Below are 27,396 nucleotides of genomic sequence, written 5' to 3'. Positions count from 1 at the left end.
TGGTGTCCTGCGTGGAATTCGGTGCGCAATTGCCAGCTGCTTGTACTTTTCCATTTGATTGAGGGGAGAAACCATGCTTCCATGAACGATATATCATTGAAGAGATATGTGAAAAACACCTTGAGGATTGATTCTAAACAACGTTTGCCATGTTTTCAGTCGATATTATGGAGTTAATTTGGAAAAAAGTTCGCGTTTTGAGGACTGAATTTTCGTTTTTTTTTGGTAGCCAAATGTGATGTATAAAACGGAGCTATTTCTAATACACAAATAATCTTTTGGGAAAAACTGAGCATCTGCTATCTGAGAGTATCCTCATTGAAAACATCAGAAGTTCTTCAAAGGTAAATTATTTTATTTGAAGGCTTTTATGTTTTTGTTGAAATGTTGCGTGCTGAATGCTAACGCTAATGCTAAATGCTACGCTAGCTAGCTACTTTTACACAAATTATTGTTTTCCTATGGTTGAGAAGCATATTTTGAAAATCTGAGATGACAGTGTTGTTTACAAAAGGCTAAGCTTGAGAGATGGCATATTTATTTCATTTCATTTGCGATTTTCATGAATAGTTAACGTTGCGTTATGGTAATGAGCTTGAGGCTGTAGTCACGATACCGGATCCGGGTTTGGGAGATCAGAGAGGTTAACCCTCGCAAGGCTGCCTTTCCAGATAGCATCCCTAGCCGCTTACTCAAAGCACGCACAGACCAGCTGGCTGGAGTGTTTACAGACATATTCAATATCTCCCTATCTCAGTCTGCTGTCCCCACTTGCTTCAAGATGCCCACCATTGTTCCTGTACTCAAGAAAGTGAAGGTAACTGGACTAAATTACTATCACCCTGTAGCACTCACTCCTGTCATCATGAAATGCTATGAGAGGCTAGTTAAGGATAATTTCACCACCACCTTACCCAACACGGATGACGCAATCACCATCGCACAGCACACTGCCCTATGCCATCTGGACAAGAGGAATACCTATGTAGAAATGCTGTTAATTGACTACAGCTCAGACTTCAACACCATAGTACCGTCCAAGCTCATCATTAAGCTCGGGGCCCTGGGTCTGAGCCCCACCCTGTGCAAATGGGTCCTTGACTTCCTGACGGGCCTCCCCAAGGTGGGGAAGGTAGGCAACAACACCACCACTATGCTGATCCTCAACATAGGGATCCCCCAAGGGTGCATGCTCAGCCCCCTCCTGGACTCCCTGTTCACCCATTGAGTGGCCACGCACATCTCCAACTCAATCATCCAGATTGCAGATGACACAACAGTGGTAGGCCTGATTACCAACAACAACTAGACAGTCTACAAGGAGGAGGTGAGGGCCCTGGTGGAGTAGTGCCAGGAAAATAACCTCTCCATCAACAAAGAGAAGGAGCTGATTGTGTACTTTGGGAGACAGCAGTGGGAACAAGCCCCTATCCATATCGACGAGGTCGCAGTGGAGAAGGTGAAAAGCTCCTCTGCGTACACATTACTGACAATCTGAAATGGTCAACCCACACAGACAATGTCGTGAACAGTACCTCTTCAACCTCAGGAGGCTTAAGAAATTTGGCTTGGCTCCTGTGACCCTTACAAATCTTTACAAATGCACCACTGAGAGCGTCCTGTCAGGCTGTATCACCGCCTCGTACTGCAACTCCAGAGGATGGTGCGTTCTGCCCAACGCATCAGCGAGGGCACACTTCCTGCCCTTCAGGACATCTACAGCACCCAATTTCACCGGAAGGCCAAAAAGATCATCAAGGACCTCAGCCAACCGAGCCACGGCTTGTTCACCCGCTACAATACAGAAGGCGAGGTCAGTACAGGTGCATCAAAGCTGGGGCCCAAGAGACTGAAAAACAGCTTCTATCTCAAGGCCATCAGACTGTTCAATAGTCATCACTTGCCGGCCTCCGCCCAGTACCCTGCCCTGAACTTTAGTCACTGTCACTAGCCGGCTACCACCCAGTTACTCAACCCGGAACCTTAGAGGCTGCTGCCAATGTACATAGACATGGAGCACTAGTCACTTCAATAATGGAACCCTGTTCACTTGAATAATGTTTACATACTTTTTTACCCACTTCATATGTATATACTGTATTCTAGTCAAGGCCTATCCTATTTAACTATTGCTGTACATATACCATACTCTCAACCAGCTTCACCTGGAATGATTTCCCAACTGTCTTAAAGGAGTACCCACATATGCCGAGCACTTGTTGTCTGCTTTTCCTTGACTCTGCTGTCCAACTCATCCAAAACCATCGCCATTGCATTGAGGTTAGGTGATTGTGCAGGCCAGGTCATCCCAGCACTCCATCACTCTCTTTCTTGGTCAAATAGCCCATACACAGCCTGGAGGTGTGTTGGGTCATTGTCCTGTTGAAAAACAAATGATAGACCCACTAAGCGCCAACCAGATGGAATGGCGTATCGCTGAGGAATGCTGTGGTAGCCATGTTGGTTAAGTGTGTCTTGAATTCTAAATAAATCCCAGACAGTGTCACCAGCAAAGCATCCCCACACCATCACACTTCCTCCTCCATGCTTCACGGTGGGAACCATCCATTCACCTATTCTGCGTCTCAAAAAGACACGGCGGTTGGAACTAAAAATCTCAAATTTAGACTCATCAGACCAAAGGTCAGATTTCCACCAGTCTAATGTCCATTGCTCATGTTTCTTGGCCTAAGCAAGTATTTTATTCTTATTGGTGTCCTTTAGTAGTGGTTTCTTTGCAACAACTCAACAAAATGCCTGATTCACGGAGTGTCTTCTGAACGTTAATTGATTCATTTGTTGAGATGTGTCTGTTACTTGAACTCCATGAAGCATTTATATGGGCTGCAATTTCTGAGGCTGATAACTCTAATGAACTTATCCTTTGCAGCAGAGGTAACAGTTTCATCATAGGGCTGGATTGTTTTTGCAAATGCACTTGAAATTCTTGGAACGGGCAGGCCTTCCCCGGGAGTAAGAGCAGCTCTGGGTGACACCAGTAATGAGAGCATGTGATGCAGCAACAGATCCTCTCCATGTCACCTGGTAGTGTTGGTTTCTTGACGAGGGGACCGGTCATTTTTGATGTCAGAGGGGACGCAGCAAGTGGTCATGGATGAGTTGATGAAGGAAGTGAGGAATGAGAGGACGTCTCCAGATATTGGTCTGGAGAAGGGAGGTGAACAAGTGACAGTGACAGCATGGAATTCAAATTAGGAGAAAGAAAGGTGTAATGGGTGCGTGTCGGTGGCAGGGAAGTCAGGCGCAGGAAAACGAACTTGGTATGAACAGAGTCGTTTAATAAATGCTCATAAAACTCCAAAAACCAAAATATACAAAAAATAATATGTGTGTACAAAACCTGTCACACACTGACACATGACCTTCACATAACATACAATAAAACAATCTCCAACAAGGACATGAGGGGAAACAGAGGGTTAACCTCTTAGAGCTCTAGGGGCGCTATTTCATTTTTGGATAAAAAACGTTCCCGATATTTTGTCACGAAAAGATGCTCGACTATGCATATTCTTGACAGTTTTGGAAAGAAAACACTCTGAAGTTTCAGAATCTGCAAAGATTTTGTCTGTAAGTGCCCCAGAACTCATTCTACAGGCGAAACCAAGATGATGCATCAACCAGGAATTAGCAGAATTTCTGAAGCTCTGTTTTCCATTCTCTCCTTATATGGCTGTGATTGCGCAAGGAATGAGCCTACACTTTCTGTCGTTCGCCCAAGGTCTTAGCAGCATTGTGACGTATTTGTAGGCATATCATTGGAAGATTGGCCATAAGAGACTACATTTTCCAGAGGTCCGCCCGGTGTCCTTTGTCTAAATTTGTGCGTAATCTTCAGGTGCAGGCATTTTCTCCTGGGATTCAGGAGAGAAAGCATGTTTCCAAGAACGATGTATCAATGAAGAGATATGTGAAAAACACCTTGAGGATTGATTCTAAACAACGTTTGCCATGTTTTCAGTCGATATTATGGAGTTAATTTGGAAAAAAGTTTGCGTTTTGAGGACTGAATTTATGGATTTTTTTTGGTAGCCAAATGTGATGTATAAAACGGAGCTATTTCTAATACACAAGGAATCTTTTTGGAAAAACTGAGCATCTGCTATCTAACTGAGAGTATCCTCATTGAAAACATCAGAAGTTCTTCAAAGGTAAATTATTTTATTTGAAGGCTTTTATGTTTTTGTTAATGTTGCGTGCTGGATGCTAACGCTAATGCTAACGCGAAATGCTAACTCTAGCTAGCTACTTTTACACAAATGATTGTTTTCCTATGGTTGAGAAGCATATTTTGAAAATCTGAGATGACAGTGTTGTTTACAAAAGGCTAAGCTTGAGAGATGGCATATTTATTTCATTTCATTTGCGATTTTCATAAATAGTTAACGTTGTGTTATGCTAATGAGCTTGCTGATAGATTTACACAATCCTGGATACAGGGGTTTTTTCATAGCTAAACGTGACGCAGAAAACGGAGCGATTTGTCCTAAACAAATAATCTTTCAGGAAAAACTGAACATTTGCTATCTGAGAGTCTCCTCAATGAAAACATCTGAAGTTCTTCAAAGGTAAATGATTTTTTTGAATGCTTTTCTGTTTTTTTGTGTAAATGTTGCCAGCTGAATGCTAATGCTAAATGCTACGTTAGCCATCAATACTGTTACACAAATGATTGTTTTGCAATGGTTGAGAAGCATATTTTGAAAATCTGAGATGACAGTGTTGTTAACAAAAGGCTAAGCTTGAGAGCTAGCATATTTATTTCATTTCATTTGCGATTTTCATGAATAGTTAACGTTGCGTTATGGTAATGAGCTTGAGTCTGTATTCACGAACCCGGATCCGGGATGGGGAGATCAGAAAGGTTAAATACAAAACATTTAATTGATGGGATTGGAACCAGGTGTGAAGGAAGACAAGACAAAACCAATGGAAAATGATAAATGGATCAGTGATGGCTGGAAGGTCCGCCGAACAAGGAGAGGGACCGACTTCGGCGGAAGTTGTGACAACAGGTGAGTGAGGGAGAAAATATAAAATCTCCGCTTGAGTATGAGTAGCCCTGTGCCACCACCGCGACGACCACATGCTCTCAGACTATGAGAGAACACGTAGTCAGATGAAGAGAGAGCAGCTGGAGTAGCAGTGTTCTCTGGGGTGATCCATGTCTCCGTCAGGGCCAAAAAGTCTAGAGACTGAAGTAGAATTAAACTCAGATCAGCAGTTCCAAACACTGAATTCCAGAATGGGATGTGCACGCAGGGTACACTAAATTAGAAGGGTTTCAGGCAAGGGGTCTGTAAAGCCTACAGGGAGAGAAGCGAACAGGTACAGAAAACCCACTCATAGTTGACAAAGGTACAAAATAGCAAAATGACATCATCTGAAAATAACTAGGTAAAACATTCAAGTGCCATTACACCTGATATCAATGTTGCATAACAGGCACATAAATGAAGACATTGGTCAACTGAGCTGCTTGTCAGTCATGAGCTGATACAATACTGCCTGTAAAGACAAACATTTATTTCACACCCACACCTGCCACAACACACACACACACGAACACACACACACACACACACACACACACACACACACACACACAGGCAGTCGCAATCCACAATCAACGCTAAACAGCTTGTGATGGTGTGCTCCTCTTACAGAGAGACAATGTGCTGTGTTTACCTTCTGTTTTTTTCCCATTAGAAGAACAGCTAATTCTAAACTGTATAATTAAATCAACTTGTAAATAAATCATGGGCTGGTCTTTGTGTCCATGGAGCTGAGAGGGTTCTGAGTTCTGCATAATTAACGGTTCTGAACAATAGGAGGTATTAAGAGCGCAACATGCAGAAACACACACAGCTAGGCCAGGCATACATAAGAAGCAGGTGTGTTTTGCTTCAGAAAGGGGATTTTGGGTGGAAATCAACCCGAAGCTCCCTCTTCGCATGCTGTACCTCGGTCTACAAGATGAGCCCTAGCGAAGGGGTTTAGGTTGCATAGCACGGTTCAATAAGAATCAGTTGTCAGAGGTAGATAGACTCAATGATAATACAAAACGTGAGTAAAGACTTAATGAAAGAATCAAAGTGTTCCGTTTCAACACTGCATTTACTGTAATGGGCACCATTGCCTCTCAAGTTGAACTCTGACCCTGAGAGAGATGTAGACAAGGCAAGATAAGGGGGTAGGGCCCTCCCCAATGCTGTCATCAGTGGAGGCCAGTCTCTGTGACAGTCTGGTCTCACCCGTGAATAATAAGAGAGCTTGGAGAGAAAGAAAAAAGGAAATGGCCGTGTGTGAATAATGAAATAGACAACGGGCCGTGCTGTAGGCTTTTGCAGCAGGACAAGTTGCCGTTGGAAATGGGGTAGATATCCAAGCACCAGGGAAACAACAAAGACAGAGAGAAATTGTCATGGGAAGGGAGGGAGGAAGGGAGATGAGTCGCAATGGCGAAATGGGGGTTAGAGTATATGAATTATATTTCTAAGGGTTAGAGTCATCGGGTCACTGCCCTAGGGATACCATTACTACAACACAGCTACACAAAACATTGGTAAAGCAGTCTCGGGATAGGTACAATCAACACTCTTTGGCCCTGTCTCGCTATGCTATTGATTGTCAGAGGCTGCAGGGGGATATGGATTTGTGTTAATCAGTTAAATGAACAATTATGATCAGTCAACAGGATACACCGGGGTCTGGTCCAGGCAGTAAAAACCAGGCCTCCTCTGCAAGGGTGCCAAACGTGCTTAACATTCTCTGCTATTAAAGAGTTAATAAATGTATTGCAGCACTTAGCAGTCCTTTTCCAGCCTGTCTCATCTGTGTGCTGAGCTGCTGTGAGGTCCCTCCCCCTGCTCAGTGGTGTCTGAGAGGCCCATTGTCTTCTATCATCTCTCCACAGGAGAGAATCAGGGCTGACTACCGCTTAATCACCTATTCATTTTCCATGTACGTATTCAGTTATTTATGTCTTAACTGAACCCCTGATACCGGCAACAAAAGTGTGGGCGATGAAAACCTGCCTGCCTCCCAAAAAAACAAAGTAGGCTTTCTTACGAGTGAATGGCTGAGCTGCAGTGCTAGATGTGCAGGACATTTCTTTTTCAGCACCACGGAGAGCGCCACTTTTCTCCAATCAGGCCTCTACAGGGCCTCGGCTGGGAGATTGAGTGTGAATGTGCCTCATTTACCCTGTTCCCGGGCATTACCGCTTTCAAGCAAATGGGACAACCAAACTGGCAGCACGGCAATGGTAGGGAGCCGGCCCCAGAAGAGGTCTTGGGGATGGAATAGCACCCAGAGAGAGCAGGAGAGCAGAGGGAATGGAGACTAAAAGGAGGTCGAGGGAACAGGTGAGAAGGGGTGTGAGGTGTAGAGGGCTGTGGACTGAGTAGAGGGCTGTGTGTGAAGTGTCGTGGCAAATTAGTAGGAGGCACCAAATAATGACCATGCAACAGAAATGCAACAGATCATCTGATCACCATGAATACAATGTGGGAGGGTATATGATGAAAGGGAATAAAAAAAAGGCAGGAGTGAGAGAGGAAGTGTGTTGGAGGAAGAGGGAGAGTCTTGAGGGGTGTGGGTTTAAAGTGGCTGACAAATGAAATGATGAAAGAGGTTCTATGAGGAGACGCGAGGTTATGTGCCTGTCAAGAATAATTGTGAGTATCTAGTGAATGGGAACCTGCATGGTGAGTTAATGGATCTCAATGGACCCCTGGTACAGAAATAAATAGCTACATCACTGATTAGGCCAGAACAGGGCTGAATCCCAAATGGCACCCTATCCCTATGGGCCCTAGTGAGAAGTAATGCACTAGGTAGGGAATAGGTTGCCATTTGGGATGCAACACCCATATCATAGACACAGGAGGAAATGACTACTAGTCCCATCTGCTATGGAGATGAGGAACGAGAGAAGGTGATCTATTCTGGGCTTTTTTTATTTGCATGTCAACTCCGAACTGTCTCTCTCATTTTGAAAGAATGCTTTTAGACTTGCTCAAGGATGAGCAATGCAGAAAGCACTCAGAACATTTGTTGGGATGGACGCATACGGAATGGTAAGAAATGCATATGCTGTGCCGATTCCCAATGTATTAATTTCCTTTCCTCCCTGCTCAATTTGATGGCTTTATAATCCTGGTGCAAATCCTCTGCTGTTTAAGCTCCATTAAACTGCATTAATAATAAGTTCTGTGAGGGGAAAAAACAGACATTTGCTTTTAACGACTAGCGCAAAGTTTATTTTCAGCATTGTTAAATCAGCGTCTGCTTTTATTTCCTTGTCTTTAAGTCGTATATGTGATTCTATAGTTTCTCTGCTCAAGTTGATTCTAAATGAAAAATAATGTTTTTAAAAAACAGGATTCATGAAAAGTGCTTTCCCATTAACTTGGCTGGGTCTCTGATATCAACAACAGTCATTTTGACTAGTGCTATCTATCATTCAGCAGTAACAGAAAGGATGCAGAGTAGTGTAGCATCTCGTAGTAATATTAGAGATCATTCAATGCATTCAATGCTAAACAAAAGTTGCTGTAATCCTCTGTATAGAAGCTCAGTAAAATGTCAATAAAAAGGTGCCTTAATCCTTTGTACTGAAGCTCAGTCAAAAAGAGAAGTGTTCCTCCCTAGTTCACATTGTCCTGTATTATAGGGATTTACTGAGATAATGAAGCAGCCTGCACTTATTATCATCTACACAGAGACTTTCAAACTGTTTGACTTCAAACTACTGCAGCTCCCATCTATCACAGCCCCAAATCTGTGTAATTATGACTTGATCAGAATTCTGACTCTATAATTTTGCGCGCCAGATTATGACCCCACTCAGAATCCCCTATGGTCTCCATTTACTGTCACGGCTCGCTGGGCTCATGATCCAGAGACAAAAGTCAGCCGAGCAGTGAGCCAATCATTGGGGCAAGCTACCGGGGCACAATAGGAGGGGCTGGTGGAGACAGGCTATCGTTAGCCAATTAGCACCATGGCCCTGTCCCAGGGGCCAGATGATGAGAGGAGCCCCTGCCAAGAGGAGGAGAAGTCAGGGAGCTCCAGTCGGGCCAGGAGGCCGGAGGGGCAGGGTCCCACTGGTGGGCCTCCTTCCTATCTGCCCTGTGTGGGATGGGATGGGTTGGGGTGATTTCACTGAGTTGTCTTCAGTCCAATATCGCTTCCTCTCACTCCCCACCCCCTCCTAGCTGGACTACTTATCAGCCTCCTACCGCTAAACAACACCGCTCCCAGAGCTCCGGCAGCAAATTACACCGTCAATGCCTCAGCGGCCGCTCTGATCCCCGCGCTCACTTCTCTAGGCTGATCTGCATAACCAATATAAACTCTCTCTCTCTCCTACCCCTCCCTCTCCCTCTGCACTCTCATTCAGAGGACAAGCACACAGAGCGCCGAGGTCTGGTGCCCACCCTGCACTCAAGTGCTTCACCTATGAACCACAAATCATAGTATCATAGATTCTTGTGAATATTGGAAATGTGACAGGCACACGAAAAAGTGCAGTTCACGATTTTGTATACAGTGCATTTCAATCACAGATAAAGACAGTAGATTACTTAAGACACAAATGATAGAAGGGGAGGTTGGTCTGAGTTGATGGGCGTTCAAATTACGTAATGGACAACTTTAGCATTTTAGCTAATTAGCAACTATTGGCTAATCCTAACCTTAATGCTTTAACTACACATTTATTGAAAATTAAATACAGAAATATCTCATTTACATAAGTATTCACACACCTGAGTCAATACATGTTAGAATCACCTTTGGCAGCGATTACAGCTGTGAGTCCTTCTGGGTAAGTCTCTAAGAGCTTTGCACACCTGGATTGTACAATACACATTATTCTTTTAAAATTACTTCAAGCTCTGTCAAGGTGGTTGTTGATCATTGCTAGGCAGCATTTAAAAAATCTTGCCATATATTTAAGTCAAAACTGTAGCTAGGCCACTCAGAAACATTCAATGTCGTCTTGGTAAGCAACTCCAGTATATATTTAGCCTTGTGTTTTAGGTTATTGTCCTGCTGAAAGGTGAATGTGTCTCCCAATGTCTGGTGGAAAGCTGACCGAACCAGGTTTTCCTCTAGGATTTTGCCTGCACTTAGCTCTATTCAGTTTATTTTGATCCTAAAAAAACTCCATAGTCCTTGCCAATGACATTTGTAATGGCGTCGAAAGAGAGGCAGCAGAGCTTCTAGCCCCTATGCAACTTTGCAGTATTTTGTTTTTTATGTGTTATTTCTTACATTATTAGGCCAGAAATGTTTTGGTGTTATTACATACAGCCGGGAATAACTTTGGATATCAGAGCGGCGGTAACTCACCGGCATTACCAGCATTACGACCAGGAATACGACTTTCCCGAATCGGATCCTTCGTTCGTACCATCCAGGGCAGTTGAACTGATTCCAGGGGCTGACCCAAAACATCACCAGAAGGGGAAGAGGTACTTAGAGTGGACTTCTAGTCCGACTCAAGAGACGCGCACACCCCCCACCGCTTCTGAGTATATTACTCGCTAATGTTCAGTCTCTGGATAATAAAGTTGACGAGCTGAGGGAGAGGATTTCCTTCCAGAGAGACATCGAGGATTGTAAAATAGTCTGTTTCACGGAAACATGGGTCTCTCGGGATATACTGTCTGAGTCCGTACAGCCAGTTGGGTTCTCAGTTCATCACGCAGACAGGAATAAATATCTCTACGGAAAGAGATAATCAGCTTTCATGATTAACTACTCATGGTGTGGTTGTGATAACATACAGGAACTCAAGTCCTTTTGTTCACCCGACCTAGAATACCTCACAATCAAATGCCGACTGTCTTACCTCCCAAGATAATTATCTTCGGTTATAGTCACAGCCATGTATATTTCCCCTCAAGCCGATACCATGACGGCCCTCAAAGAACTTCACTGGACTTTATGCAAACTGGAAACCACATATCCCGTGGCGGCATTTATTGTAGATTGGGAATTTAACTAAGCAAATTTGAGGAAAAAGCTACCGAAGTTCTATCAACATATTGACTGCAGTACTCGCACTGCTAAAACACTCGACCACTGCTAATCCAACTTCTGGGATGACTACAAGGCCCTCCCCCGGCCTCCCTTCGGCAAATCTGATCACGACTCCATTTTGCTCCTCCCTTCCTATAGGCAGAAACTCAAATAGGAAGTACCTGTGCTAAGAACTATTCTAAGCTGGTCTGACCAATCGGAAGCCACGCTTCAAGATTGTTTTGATCATGCAGACTGGGATATGTTCTGAGTAGCCTCCGAAAATAACATTGACAAAAATACTGATACGGTGACGGTTGATCAATTCCTGATACGGTTTATCAGGAAGTGTATAGGAGATGTTGTACCCACTGTGACTAGTAAAACCTACCCTAACCAGAAACCGTGGATAGATGACTGCATTTGCGCAAAACTGAAAGCCCGAACCACCGCATTTAACCATGGTAAAGTGACTGGGAATATGTCATAATACAAACAGTGAAGTTACAGTGGCAAGAAAAAGTATGTGAACCCTTTGGAAATACCTGGATTTCTGCATAAATTGGTCATCAAATTTGATCTGATCTTCATCTAGGTCACAACAATAGACAAACACAGTCTGCTTAAACTAATAACACACAAACAATTATACGTTTTCATGTCTTTATTGAACACACTGTGGAAACATTCACTGTTCCTCGGCGTACACATCACACCTTCTTCGCCCGCTTTGAGGATAACACAGTGCCCGCTACCGGCCCAGACGGCATCCCTAGGCGCGTCCTCAGAGCATGCACAGACCAGCTGGCTGGTGTGTTTACCGACATATTCAATCTCAGCCTATCCCAGTCTGCTGTCCCCACATGCTTCAAGATGGCCACCATTGTTCCTGTACCCAAGAAAGGTAACTGAACTAAATGACTATCGCCCCGTAGCATTCACCTCTGTCATCATGAAGTACTTTGAGAGACTAGTCAATGATCATATCACCTCTACCTGACACCCTAGACCCACTTCAATTTGCTTATCGCACTGCACTCGGCCCTATGCCATCTGGACAAGAGGAATACCTACGTAAGAATGCTGTTCATTGACAATAGCTCAGCATTCAAGACCATAGTAACCTCCAAGCTCATCATTAAGCTGGAGGCCCTGGGTCTGAACCCTGACCTTTGCAACTGGGTCCTGGACTTCCTGACGGGCCGCCCTCAGGAGGTGAAGGTAGGAGACAACACCTCCACTTCACTGATCCTCAACACTGGGGCCCCACAAGGGTGCATGCTCAGCCTCCTCCTGTACTCCCCGTTCACCCATGACTGTGTGGCCATGCACGCCTCCAGTTCAATCATCAAGTTTGTAGATGACACAATAGTAATAGGCTTGATTACCAACAATGGCGAGACAGCCTACAGGGAGGAGGTGAGGGCTCTGGGAGTGTGGTGCCTGGAAAATAACCTCTCACTAAATGTCAACAAAACAAAGGAGATGATCGTGGACTTCAGGAAACAGCTGAGGGAGCATCCCCTTATCCACATCGATGGGTCCGCATTAGAGAAGGTGGATAGCGTACATATCACTGACAAACTCAAATGGTCCACCCACACAGACCATGTGGTGAAGAAGGCCCAAACAGCGCCTCTACAACCTCAGGAGGCTGAAGAAATTTGACTTGGCACCTAAAACCCTCACAAACTTTTACAGGTGCACAATTGAGAGCATCCTGTTGGGTTGTATCACAGTCTGGTATGGCAACTGCACCGCCCGCAACCGCAGGGATCTCCAGAGGTTGGTGCGGTCTGCCCAAACTACCTGCCCTCCAGGACACCTACAGCACCCAATGTCACAAGAAGGACAAAAAAGATGATCAAGGGCAACAACCAGCCGAGCCACTGCCTGTACACCCCGTCATCATCCAGACGGTGAGGTCAGTACAGTTACATCAAAGCTGCGATGAGAGTGAAAAACAGCTTCTATCTCAAGGCCATCGGACTGTTAAATAGCCAACACTAGGACATTAGAGGCTGCTGCCTATATACATAGACTTGAAATCACTGGCCACTTTAATAAATGGAACAGTAGTCACTTTAATAATGTGTACATATTTTGCATTACTCATCTCATATGTATATACTGTATTCCATTCTACTGTATCTTAGTCTATGCCGCTCTGACATTGCTCGTCCATATATTTATATATTCTTAATTCCATTCCTTTACTTAGATTTGTGTGTATTATGTGTATTTTTGTGAAATTGTTAGATAGTACTGCACTGTTGTAGCTATAAACACAAGCATTTTGTTACACCCGCAATAAAATCAAATAAAATCAAATGTATTTGTCACATACACATGGTTAGCAGATGTTAATGCGAGTGTAGCGAAATGCTTGTGCTTCTAGTTCCGACAATGCAGAAATAACCAACGAGTAATCTAACCTGACAATTCCAAAACTACTACCTTATACACACAAGTGTAAAGGGATAAAGAATATGTACATAAAGATATATGAATGAGTGATGGTACAGAACAGCATAGGCAAGACGCAGTAGATGGTATCGAGTACAGTATATACATATACATATGAGATGAATAATGTAGGGTATGTAAACATTATATTAAGTAGCATTGTTTAAAGTGGCTAGTGACATATTTTACATCAATTTCCATCAATTCCCATTATTAAAGTGGCTGGAGGAGAGTCAGTGTGTTGGCAGCAGCCACTCAATGTTAGTGGTGGCTGTTTAACAGTCTGATGGCCTTGAGATAGAAGCTGTTTTTCAGTCTCTCGGTCCCAGCTTTGATGCACCTGTACTGACCTCGCCTTCTGGATGATAGCGGGGTGAACAGGCAGTGGTTCGGGTGGTTGTTGTCCTTGATGATCTTTATGGCCTTCCTGTGACATCAGGTGGTGTAGGTGTCCTGGAGGGCAGGTAGTTTGCCCCCGGTGATGCATTGTGCAGACCTCACTACCCTCTGGAGAGCCTTACGGTTGTGGGCGGAGCAGTTGCAGTACCAGGCAGTGATACAGCCCAACAGGATGCTCTCAATTGTGCATCTGTAGAAGTTTGTGAGTGTTTTTGGTGACAAGCCGAATTTCTTCAGCCTCCTGAGGTTGAAGAGGTGCTGCTGCGCCTTCTTCACGATGCTGTCTGTGTGGGTGGACCAATTCAGTTTGTCTGTGATGTGTACGCTGAGGAACTTAAAACTTACTACCCTCTCCACTACTGTCCCATCGATGTGGATAGGGGGGTGCTCCCTCTGCTGTTTCCTGGAGTCCACAATCATCTCCTTAGTTTTGTTGACGTTGAGTGTGAGGTTATTTTCCTGACACCACACTCCGAGGGCCCTCACCTCCTCCCTGTTGGCCGTCTCGTTGTTGTTGGTAATCAAGCCTACCACTGTAGTGTCGTCCGCAAACTTGATGATTGAGTTGGAGGCGTGCGTGGCCACGCAGTCGTGCGTGAACAGGGAGTACAGGAGAGGGCTCAGAATGCACCCTTGTGGGGTCCCAGTGTTGAGGATCAGTGGGGTGGAGATGTGGTTACCTACCCTCACCCCCTGGGGGCAGCCCGTCAGGAAGGCCAGTACCCAGTTGCACAGGGCGGGGTCGAGACCCAGGGTCTCGAGCTTGATGACGAGTTTGGAGGGTACTATGGTGTTAAATGCTGAGCTGTAGTCGATGAACAGCATTCTCACATAGGTATTCCTCTTGTCCAGATGGGTTAGGGCAGTGTGCAGTGTGGTTGAGATTGCATCGTCTGTGGACCTATTTGGGCGGTAAGCAAATTGGAGTGGGTCTAGGGTGTCAGGTAGGGTGGAGGTGATATGGTCCTTGACTAGTCCTTCAAAGCACTTCATGATGACAGAAGTGAGTGCTACGGGGCAGAAGTCGTTTAGCTCAGTTACCTTAGCTTTCTTGGGAACAGGAACAATGGTGGCCCTCTTGAAGCATGTGGGAATAGCAGACTGGGATAAGGATTGATTGAATATGTCCGTAAACACACCAGCCAGCTGGTCTGCGCATGCTCTGAGGGCGCGGCTGGGGATGGCGTCTGGGCCTGCAGCCTTGCGAAGGTTAACACGTTTAAATGTTATACTCACGTCGGCTGCAGTGAAGGAGAGTCCGCATGTTTTGGTTGCGGGCCGTGTCAGTGGCACTGTATTGTCTTCAAAGCGGGCAAAAAAGTAATTTAGTCTGCCTGGGAGCAAGACATCCTGGTCCGTGACGGGACTGGTTTTCTTTTTGTAATCCGTGATTGACTGTAGACACTGCCACATACCTCTTGTGTCTGAGCCGATGAATTGCGACTCTACTTTGTCTCTATACTGACGCTTAGCTTGTTTGATTGTAACTATTCCCTCCGCAAGGCACTGTTTGTATTCGGTCATGTTTCCGGTCACCTTGCCCTGATTAAAAGCAGTGGTTCATGCTTTCAGTTTCACACAAATGCTGCCATCAATCCACGGCTTCTGGTTTGGGAATGTTTTAATCGTTGCTATGGGAACGACATCTTCAATGCACGTTCTAATGAACTCGCACACCGAATCAGTGTATACGTCAATGTTGTTGTTCGCAGCAATGCGGAACATATCCCAGTCCACGTGATGGAAGCAGTCTTTAAGCGTGGAATCAGATTGGTCGGACCAGCGTTGAACAGACCTCAGCGCGGGAGCTTCTTGTTTTAGCTTCTGTCTGTAGGCAGGGAGAAACAAAATGGAGTCGTGGTCAGCTTTTCCGAAAGGAGGGCGGGGGAGGGAATGGGCCCACTAGTCACCTCAATCAATGGTGTTGCTCTATAGTGCCAGGATGTGACCAAGTAGGAACAATTGACTTTAGGTTGATCAGTGGAGGTGCTGAGGGGAGGACGGCTCATAATATTGTCGGGAACGGAGCTAATCGAATGGCATCAAACACATGGAAATCATGTGTTTGATGTATTTGATACCATTCCACTGACTCTGCTGCAGCCATTACAATGAGCTCTTCCTCCCCAATTTAGGTGACACCAACCTCCTGTGAGGTTGTTAGGAACAAAGCCTTGTTCACACTGCAGGCCTTAATGCTCATATCTGTTTTGTTTGTTTCAAATCCGTTTTGAAAAACGGACTGTCCAAACAGAAAGTTACAGGGAACCAAATCAGATTTGTGTGTGTTCAGACAGCAGTCACTTCAGACATGGCTACGCTAGTTGTCATAGTAATGACGGGTGTATGCACAGTGTTGTAAGCTGATTGGTGGTGATGCGCTTGCGTCCTATCATGCAGAGGTTATGTAGCAAGCTAAGGTGACAACAATGCCTGGCATGGATGTTTCCCAGTTGCTTTGAATGTTCAAAATCATAGTGTAAGAACACTGTTAAAGTCTCAAAGGATAAGACGATCCAACTCTCAAAACAAGTCCTTTTTGGCTAGCCACAGCAGTCAACTAGACAGCTAGGTAGCTGTTTAGCTCTCTAGCACCTTCACTAATTTGTTTGTATACAATTAACAAGCTAGTTAAATACCACATGTTCTTGTCAAACTGTCAACAGAGTAGCTAGTAAGCAACAAGATATGCCAAACAACAGTCTAAAATGTGGCCATTCAGACACAGATCACATTTTCAGGAATCAGATTTGGCTGTTCAGACTGCAGGAAAAATAACACATTCAAATCAGATATGCAAAAAAAATGGATTTTGGTCATTTCAAACTGCCAATTTGAACACAAGGCTATAGTGTACTGAGCATGTTGCTTCAGCCCCGACACTTCAGGTTGACTTTATATCAGTCGTTTAAATGTCAGGAGATAAAGCTGGAATTTTATACCCGGCAGGCAGTCAATAAAGGTTAATTAGCATTGAGGGAGAGTGGGAGACCTGCAGGGGATTTATAGTTAAACGGCCAATGGAGTTTAGCACACAGACGCTGTGGAGGGAAAGCTCACATTGGACTCATCTATCTGCTTTCCTGTAAACACAACACCAGGAAAAAAGGTATTCAAATTAGAACAACTGCTTGTTGTTGCCACAAAATGGCCACTGCACCATAATGGTGGCTAAAGTGAGCCGCCAGCAGATGTTTAACCCAATAAAGACAGAAGGTAAATGCATTGTTGCATTACGGATATTACTGTGTTTAAAACATAAAAATCACCTGTTATGGAAGTATCAAAATTACCATCAATATTGTACTTCAGGGCACTAAACTGCTGTCTTCAAAACAAATACACAAATGGGAGAGAGATGTTTGTGTGGGCAGCTGTGTCTGGTTGAGAGAGAGAGAGAGAGAGAGAGAGAGAGAGAGAGAGAGAGAGAGAGAGAGAGAGAGAGAGAGAGAGAGAGAGAGAGAGAGAGAGAGAGAGAGAGAGAGAGAGAGAGAGAGAGAGAGAGAGAGAGAGAGAGAGAGAGAGAGAGAGAGAGAGAGAGAGAGAGAGAGAGAGAGAGAGAGAGAGAGAGAGAGAGAGAGAGAGAGAGAGAGAGAGAGAGAGAGAGAGAGAGAGAGAAAAAAAAAGGCTCTGTCTATCCATGCCCATGGGAGACAGATGGGGGTCTGCCTGGGGTGGTGTGAGCAGGGATCCCGGAGGTTGGTGCTTCCCCCCACTTCCACCTCTGCTCTTCACTGATAAGTCTATTATTGATTGGCTTTAATTGCATTATTGTGCACATTTCCAACAAGACAGAGGTGTATAGGCACACAGGAACTTGTCTCAGCACTGCTCCCAGCAGCCCTCCACCAGCGATTGGATTAGTCACAGCATACAGCCCTCAGACAAGAGCTAACAGGATCGCTTTAGCTGGGATGTCAGAAATGTCCTATTACTCCGGCCATGCCTTAATCTCATTTCACTTATCTCCCATCCCTGACAAAAATATGGAGCGGAAACATCACGCACATGAGGCGGGAGGAGAGGAAAAGAGAAAAGGCAGGCTTTTTCTTTTCACGCAAGTTTACCTGACTTCCAGAAACCTTCCTCTTGCTATTCAACCTCATTAAGCTGTGGTTTTCAGCTCTAGTTTCACTCAAAAGCACAAAAGTTTTTTTAAGAACTTGATTCTCTTGTCACTGTGGTGAAAGACACAGAGAAATGAGGTTAATTGGATGTTATTCTGAGTGAGTGTATAGAGGTAACTATGGCTGCTATAGCTGGTGATGAGATGTAGGAATGTTTAGTAATGAGTCGCCCACACAGAGGTGGTCTGATTTCAAACAAATCAAATTAAACGTTGCCAGGCAGAGGAAAAACGCAAAATGACAAGGAGAATATAATCTCAAAATAGTCATGCCTACAATATTTACAATGTTCTGATGAGCGTGAATGGGAATGAGATTATGCTGGGTTTATGAGATGCACTGTGAAAACAATCAACGAGTCTATGGGAGCTTGCTAGACCTTAATACAATGACAGCCTAGGAACAGTGGGTTAACTGCCTTGTTCAGGGGTAGAACGACAGCTCGGAGATTCGATCTTGCAACCTTTCGGTTACTAGTCCAACGCTCTAACCACTAGGCTACCTGCCACCCCGTGAGGCAATACCACTGTAGCCATTACCCAGCATGTAGTGCACCACAATAATATGCAGGGTATAGAGACAACACAAAATTAAGTATGCATAACACATCCCCAAGTAGGATAAGAGGATCAAATAAACTTACAGCATTCTTTCTCTCTCTCGCAATTGACTTATCTTTCGTTCCTGCACTAATTTCCATTTGTTTGGTTTGTCTTTTGGCATAAAGATACCTTTATTTTGGCATAGAAAGCAGAGTAAATTAGGAGGCATACTGTGTAGCCTGTTAAAACCCAAATGTTGACAGAGTTTAAACAAGTAGCAATTTGACACATGTTCCTGTGTTGGTCATGAGTCATACTCTAGTGTAGTTTTATACAGATAATTGTGGGTAGACCATCAGTGGAGACAAACTGAGAGCGGTAGGCTATCTAGACTCAGAAAACATCATTAGCGCGTATATTGCACACAAACACAGAGGCATACACACAAAGAGAGAGACACAGACAGACACAAACACACAGAGGCAAACACACACAGGCGCACGCGCGCACACACACGTGCCTGATCCTACTTCTGAGGTCTACTGCTACTCACACTCTACTGTGATCATGTGACCAGTGTCAGAGTGTTTTCTCACAGTGAACAATTATAGAAACAAAACCAGGGGCGTCTGTGACCTGCTAGACCTTTTTCAACTCTCTAGAGACAGCAGGAGAGGTAGAGATACGCTGAATGATCGGCTATGAAAAGCCAACTGACATTTCCTCCTGAGGTGCTGACCTGTTGCACCCTCGACAACCACTGATTATTATTACTTGACCATGCTGGTCATTTATGAACATTTGAACATCTTGGCCATGTTCTGTTATAATCTCCACCCAGCACAGCCAGAAGAGGACTGGCCATCCCACATAGCCTGGTTCCTCTCTAGGTTTCTTCCTAGGTTCTGGCCTTTCTAGGGAGTTGTTCCTAGCCACCATGCTTCTACACCTGCATTGCTTGCTGTTTGGGGTTTTAGGCTGGGTTTCTGTACAGCACTTTGAGATATCAGCTGATGTAAGAAGGGCTTTATAAATACATTTGATTTGATACCATACTCTAGCTCAAGACCAAAAATGTGAAGTAGGCAACAACAACAAAAAGTAGATAAAAATCATTCCAATCCCGATTAAAATGCAATGGCTGGTTAGCATATTGGCTGGTTTAGGACCATGCGGAGCATTGATCGTAGAGCAGCCAGCCTGTGCACCTTCTCTGTCACTTTTAGAAAGCAGAGGGCAGAGACCGTGCCATTTGCCTTGCCAGTCAGCCTGTGCGTCGTAAGCCTAGTTGTATTTTCATTTATTTGCCCAGTGGGCTAGTGCAACTTTTATTTCATGTCGGCCTATTGGTATGAAAATGAACATAACAGAACAACTTGCTATTTAGAGACATTCCCCAAAATACATGTCTTTTTTTTGTTGACAATAACATTTTTAGGCTAGAACAAATGTGCATTGTCATGCAGTCACAGAATAATAATGGAGATCATGCAAATAATGAACGATTACCAAGTTGGGGTAACTATTTAACTTGCTGTAGGCCTGCTTCATTAAATGCGGAAGACACATTTCAGTTGAATGCATTCAGTTGTAACAACTGACTAGGTATCCCCCTTTTCCCTTTCCTTTCCTCTGCCTGCATCCCTGATCCCTACCTGTAGCCTACCTGCCTCTGGTATAATGCATTTTCACCTCTCACCCTATCAGTCTTGCCTGTCCATCTTCCTGAATTCAAACTAGATATTCTAACAGATCAATCTTGCTGGCAAAATTTCATTAAATATTGCTAAGTTATTTAGATATAGTGTGGGTGTAGCGCCGTTTCAACCCCAAAAAATATTAGCACCCAGGCAACACAATAATCAGACAGAGACAAGCTATTCTGGGGGGAATATGTGCGCGTGCCGCCTCCTCGTTGGCTACTATGTTGTTATATTAATATTGTTGGAGTCACCTTCTTCATATTCTCAGAGACACCTCGTCCATTGATACAATGTTTACATTTTCTCAGAGCCACCTTGTTGATGCAATGCTTCAATATTCACAGAATGTTTCCCTTCCCTGAGTGACGCAGACAGGCATATGTAAAAATGAGCTGGGCACACACATTATAAGGACCATCTCTGAATGCAGAACAACAATTTTGGTGGGAAGTGCACGAGACAATGACATTGGCTTCAATTTACAATTGATCCTACCATTTCTAATGATCTGCGTGCCAGTTATGATTTTCATACAAGCATTGTGGGCTACTCAACTGTGCCCTGAAATTTCTAACTGCCCACAAATTGAATAATTCTAGACAGAGACACCGTCCATTCAGCCACATGCCAAGGAGCTCCACTATGCCTACCTGTAACGAGGCACTGTCCATTCAGGGGTGCTGAATCATGGGCGCGGCCTTGAAGTGTCAATTTTCCTTGTGTATTTCCTGATTTTCTTCATTCTTGGATAGAGTTTGTTTGTCTTCATGCGTCCTTGTCAATTGTCGGCCAAAGTAAGTCCTTTGATGTATGCCTTTTATTTCAATGCATGTGTAGGATATATCTGGAATAGTTGCATTCGCAGTCAGCTGTTTTATGCTCTGGTTATTTTCACATTGATGTCGGTACTTGAAGTCGGCCTTGACACTTGATAGCATGTATTATGGATTTATTTCATGTTGCTCTGTATGCACTTTTCCACAAGTAAATGAGTCAATGTATGTATGATGAGGTTCAGTAGTACATTGTACACGCCAATCCACAGACATTTAAACCTAATATAAACCTAATATTGTGGTGATTTCTGTTTGTTTTTGCTGTTCTACAAATAGCAATTGTGCAGAACTACGCTATGAGCTTCCACTGGTGGGGGTATTTCTACACACGTCACTTTGTCATACCCTAGTTTCAGCTGAACTGACACCACTGCCGTCAACATGGCAGGTAGTGGTCTTTCTACCCTGCTGATAAGCTAATACAGTGGCTTGTGAAAGTATTCACCCCCCTCTGCATTTTTCCTATTTTGTTGCCTTACAACCTGGACATAAAATGTATTTTTTGGGGGGTTTGTATCATTTGATTTACACAACATGCCAACCACTTTGAAGATGATTTTTTTTTAAATTATGAAACAAACAAGAAATAAGCATGCATAACTATTCAACCCCAAGGGGGATGAATACTTTTGCAAGGTACTGTACTATTTACAGAAATAATTACCCATTGATGTAAACCAAATAATGTCATAGTTTGTGTGTTCACCATTACTTGTGTTTAGTTCAGACATGATACCAAAACTCTGGGGTCTGGACAGGCACTGATGCAGGCTGACAAATTGTCAAAAATATCTTTGAGCCTTGATTGACAGCCCTTTAGGATATGTGACCCTGTTCGTAAGGACAACGGCTTTTGAAATAAATAAATACGAACTGATCTGTGATCTCTTAGCTCAAATAGAAAATGCAGGCCCCATTGATGGACGACAAAGTGGCAGTTTGGAAATTAAGTTTAAAAAGCGCTCCCTTCACATCACTCCAGAAGAATCCCAGGGCATTGGCTTAAGAGTAGACTCCTCAGCCATCTATCCTTCAATGACACCATCCATTATTAAAGCTGTTATTGAAATGGCCAAGTGTTACCAACACAAAGGCATTAGAAGCCTTGTGCTCTCTGACGAGCTCAAGCGCCCTCTTTAGTACTAAAGAGGAAGGGGTGAGTGACACTCAGGCAGATTCTCTGCTTTAAAAAGCGAATCCCTCTCTCGGTCCAATCATTAGGATTTAGACCATGACAGGCGTTCTCTAGGATGATAATAGACTACAATTGTGTGGAGCTGCCATAAATGCTTGACAATGAACTGTCACCAGCTCACGACTAAATTCCACCCCTGATTTTGACATATAAAATGGATCCATATTTCGATTGTTTTTAATGACCATTGAGCTTTGAATCGATCGTAGTGATTGGTTATTTAGGAATTGCTGGTTTTATACAGCAGAACCCGTGTATATTCACCTTCACAGGATACCTCTGTTTCCTTTTTTGAAATCCAATCATGTTGATTGATAGCACTGGCTGGTGAGCTGTGATTAGGGATCAGGGGGCTGCTTGATGGTAGCCATGGGTCTAGGTGCAATGAAGGGTAGCCCTGTTTAGAACCAGGCTCTCTCCTGTCCTTGGGCTAATGTTGCGTCCGACACTTAAGGGCTGATTCCCACCCAAACCAGCTTTAGGAAAGAGCTCATCTGGGCCAGAGCCAGGGATGGTGAGCATTCATGTGCAGCTTGCATATAGACAGGACAGTCTCAGGATTGACCACTGCAACTGTCTGCTTCTGGACCACATTGGGAGGAGCTATGGCAGGGGTATTCAAATCCAAGCCTGGAGGTCCGGAGTGCTGCTGGTTTTCTGTTCTACCTGATAATTAATTGCACTCACTTGGTGTCCCAGGTCTAAATCAGTCCTTGTTTAGAGGGGAAGAATGTAAATCAGCAGTGGAACTGGCTTTAAGGTCCAGTTAGAATATACCTGGACTGTGGCACGTCTCTGTTATCTGTCCAACGCGCACGTCTCCAAAAAGGCATTGTCTATCATAATATTACTGGTGAAATATTTGAATAGGAAATCAATTGTTTGATTGGTGGTAGATTGTCAGTTTACCTCAGGGTTGTGTTTTTTTCATTTGCATTTCATTGCTATTCGTGCTGTTGACAAAGGCAGAAGATAAGTCACAATGATGTAGGAGTGATGGCATTTCATGATTTTGTTTGAGGACACTACATTTTTTTTAAATTAAATGTACCAGAATCTTACTTCAGTTCAAACTGAATGTACCGATGATTTTAAAATGACCACAAGAAACAGTAGACATTGCATGAACCATTGAACGTTGTTTTTGTTTTAGGACAGATTTGATCTGATGTTCATTACTCGTTGGTGAAAATCCACAAATCCACATCCGGCTTCCATCTGTAGCCGGGCTGGGTTGATCTCTCTCCTTGCAGGCGGATATTTATAATCACAAGCATTCAAAATGAAATCAAATGGACACATGACCTACATTACAATCCGTAGAGCAGGAGCACATTTTCTCCCAGGATGCATCTCCCTGCATAGCTGATTGGTTTAGCTTCCCGAGACGTGCTCAACAGAATTACTGACACATCTCACTGGACGTGAAATGGAGAAAATAGATATATCCCACTACTGTCCCTCGCTCCAGCTGGATCACAGCTCTCTGGACAGGGATAGCTCTTTTTCTGGATCCCTATCGTCGAAAAAGTCCAATTCATATTTGTTGAGAACATTGAGGTTATTCATTTAGTTGCTTAAAAGAGGTCTCTTCCATTTTGACGATTGGCGCAATTTAAGTCTATTGCTCAAGGGTACAGAAGACGTAGCTAAGCTGAAAATAACTCGACAGTATGCAATTGCTCTGCAGTTCAGAGAAGCCACACTTAATTCCATCAGAAGACTTACATAATTCTGAACCTAAGGATCTTGTACCGTGCATTCGTAAAAGTATTCAGATCCCTTGACTTCTTCCATATTTTGTTACGTTACAGCCTTATTCTAAAATTGATTAAAATGTTTTTTTCCCCCTCATCAATCTACACACAATAGCCCATAATGACAGGGCAAAAACAGGTTTTTAGAAATATTTGCAAACGTTTAAAAAAAAAACGGAAATATCACATTTACTTCCTTATTTCAGACCCTTTATTGAAGCAGCTTTGACAGCAATTACAGCCTCGAGTCTTCTTGGGTATGACGCTACAAGCTTGGAACACATGTATTTGGGAAGTTTCTCCCATTCTTCTCTTCAGATCCTCTCAAGCTCTGTCAGGTTGGATGGGGAGCGCTGCTGCACGGCTATATTTAGGTCTCTCCAGAGATGTTCAAGTCCGGGCTCTGGCTGGACCACTTAAGGACATTCCCTAAGCCACCCCTGCGTTGTCTTGGTTTTGTGCCTAGGGTCGTTGTCCTGCTGTAAGCCCCAGTCTGAGGTCCTGAGCGCTCTGGAGCAGGTTATCAAGTATCGCTCTGTACTTTGCTCCGTTCATCTTTTCCTCGATCCTGATTAGTTTCCCAGTCTCTGCCGCTGGAAAACATCCCCACAGCATGATGCTGCCACCACCATGCATCATCGTAGGGATGGTGCCAGGTTTCCTGCAGACGTGACACTTGGCATTCAGGCCAAAGAGTTCAATCTTGGTTTCATCAGACCAGAGAATGTTGTTTCTCATTGTCTGAGAGCCCTTTGGGTGCCTTTTGGCAAACTCCAAGCAGGCTTTCATAGCCTTTTACTGAAGAGTGGCTTCTGTTTGGCCATTCTACCATAAAGGCCGGATTGGTGGAGTGCTGCAGAGTGGTGAGTTTCTCCCATCTCCGCAGAGGAACTCTGGGTTCTTGGTCAACTCCCTGACAAAGGCCCTTCTCCCCCGATTGCTCAGTTTGGCCGGGCGGCCAGCTCATTCCATTTATGAATGATGGAGGCCACTGTGTTCTTGGGGACCTTCAATGCTGCAGAAATGTTTTGCTACCCTTCCCCAGATCTGTGCCTCAACACAATCCTGTCTCGGAGCTCTACGGACAATTCCTTTGATGTCATGGCTTGGTTTTTGCTCTGACATACACCGTCAACTGTGGCATCTTATATAGACAGGTGTGTGCCTTTCCAAATCATGTCCAATCAATTGAACTTCCCACAGGTGGACTCCAATCAAGTTGTAGAAACATCTCAAGGATGATCAATGGAAACAGGATGTACCTAAGCTCAATTTCGAGCCTCATATCAAAGGGTCTGAATACTTCCGAAACCACTGTATATTCAAACATCTATAAGTCAGCAACGCAATGTATATTCAGATTTCCCCTCGTGTTATATAAAAATACAAAAAAGCTGTATGGCACAAAAGTGTGAATTGTTGCTAACACCATGATATTACAGCAGCCTGGTCCCAGTGTAACAATGGCGCAATAACCATGTTCCACAGCATCCAGACACCAGAAACATTTGGCATGTTTTCATTTTCTTCAAAGACCTTAGAAGCCACGGGCCTTGTGGCATTTTAAAGAGAGAAGCTGCCTGAGGTAGTGAGGTAAAGGGTGTCTGAACCTGAGGACGAGGCCCCAGCAGGAGAAGTCAGAGAGGGCTCAATTCACACCAAATATTCAAACACAGTCTGGCCTGACACCTCTCAATATCCCTTTTTAGTACAACACACTAGCAGGGCCAGTCATAGAACTTAGCCTATAACACTGCAGCACAATGCACCAGCATACATTCATGACTGGCATTAATAATGGATGAGCCGCTTCAATTAACAACCGTGCTGAGTGTCTCAGTGCATCAAAGTTGAACCATACACCTTGGTAGAGAGAGAGAGAGAGAGAGAGAGTGAGAGAGAGAGAGACCAACCCAGCACACACATCAATTACTATATAGTGTGTGCGTCCCTCCTCATCATGTCTATATTTAAACATGACTATAGCAGGCCCCGTGTTTACACTGATCATGTGCTACAAGGGACAATCTATGACCTTCCGGAGGGAAATAAAGACTGCTTTTGATTGATCCATTTATGAGCATGCTGCTGCGTGGCGGTGTTTCTGCACACACGTGTGGGTGTATAGATGGTTTTGATTTGCATACATAAATTAATGCATACTCATTGAGCTAATTAGCAGGCGCATCACACAAAGTTGCTGCTCATCAGGGTTAAATGCCGGATTAGACAGAAATTATATACATTTCCAGGCTACATGATGTGAATAGAATACAGGATGCAGAATGCAGCCATGTTGGACTTCGGAAATACTTTTTAGTGGGAGTAGTGAGGCGGAGGGAGATATAGGTGATGGAAGATATACCATAGGTTAATAGAGTGGCCAGCCAAAGCATTGCTAATTTTATTTGCTGTGTTAAGGGGCATCCAAAACGAAGGGGTTGGTCGAAGGAAATAACAGTACCCTGAAGGTGGACAGAAATAGGCTTATCTCCTCTGGAATAGCAGCAGTAGCAGAAGCAGCATCAAAGCACATAGAATGACCAAACAGTGAGACACCATTGCCTTCTCACAGAAAAATAAATCATATCTAACACTGTCATGCTAAATACGGTATTAGCTTTCAAGCTAACATAAAAAATATATCTTCGGTTCCTTCAAGCTGAGCTACGTTTCATCATTACCATGTTAGATGGCTTTGTAGTTACAAAAGCTGGTAATGCTGTGGATTGGACATTGTCAGTGATTTCCACTTTGATTAAAGTACTGTATGTTCAGTATGTAAGGCGATTTTGACATGAGCTTGGGCTTGTTTGAACACTATGTATTGTTGGGTAAGCTTTCCAGTACCAATACTGTAGGAGATGCCACTAGAATATGAGGCCAAACTCTAGTACAGAGCAGCCAGGGCACTTATCTGTGGAAAATCCTAACTGACTCCTTGGCTTCCAGAATTCCAAGCCTCAGCCCAGAACTGCACTAAATTCCGTAGCCAGGCTCCTGGCTCAAAATATCTCTGTGGCTCTATAGATGTGATACTCACAATTATTTTCAGCACATAATTTATCCAAGAGATTTCATTGGATTTGTGTGTCGTGTATGTGTGTGCTTGCTTGTTTGTGTACATACAGTATATGTCTATATGGGTGTGTGTGCATGTTTGTGTCCGTGCATTTCCTCCAGCCCGATATATATACATTCAGAACTTCCATCTCCTCCAGCCCATCATCAACATGTTGAGTGTGGTTAGTGGGGCAGTCTACTATAGATGTCCTGTATCCAGTGACAGTCTATGGAGGTGAGTGCTGGCCAGCGAAGA

General features: G+C 44.0%; 1 protein-coding gene and 1 long non-coding RNA gene across 5 annotated transcripts in view; one reads left to right on the top strand and one right to left on the bottom strand.

The window, feature by feature from the left end:
• Positions 1 to 27,396, bottom strand: part of grid2 (glutamate receptor, ionotropic, delta 2) — a 559,781-nt gene that overhangs the window by 353,476 nt on the left and 178,909 nt on the right. The window lies entirely within an intron of this gene.
• On the top strand, positions 259 to 4,882 carry LOC149979588 (uncharacterized). 2 transcript variants are annotated; one of them, XR_016484484.1, is made up of 3 exons: positions 4,032 to 4,172; positions 4,528 to 4,589; positions 4,813 to 4,882. It is a non-coding gene; the product is annotated as an uncharacterized LOC149979588 (long non-coding RNA). The 2 variants fall into 2 exon arrangements; XR_016484485.1 differs by lacking the exons at positions 4,032 to 4,172; positions 4,813 to 4,882 and adding an exon at positions 259 to 344 and having other exon boundaries at positions 4,528 to 4,590.

Source organism: Oncorhynchus mykiss, chromosome 11 (assembly GCF_057628025.1).
Source record: "Oncorhynchus mykiss isolate SJ-2025 chromosome 11, ASM5762802v1, whole genome shotgun sequence".
NCBI lineage: Eukaryota > Metazoa > Chordata > Actinopteri > Salmoniformes > Salmonidae > Oncorhynchus > Oncorhynchus mykiss.
Note: the sequence above shows the minus strand (reverse complement) of the source record. Positions and strands in the feature narration are given on the sequence as shown.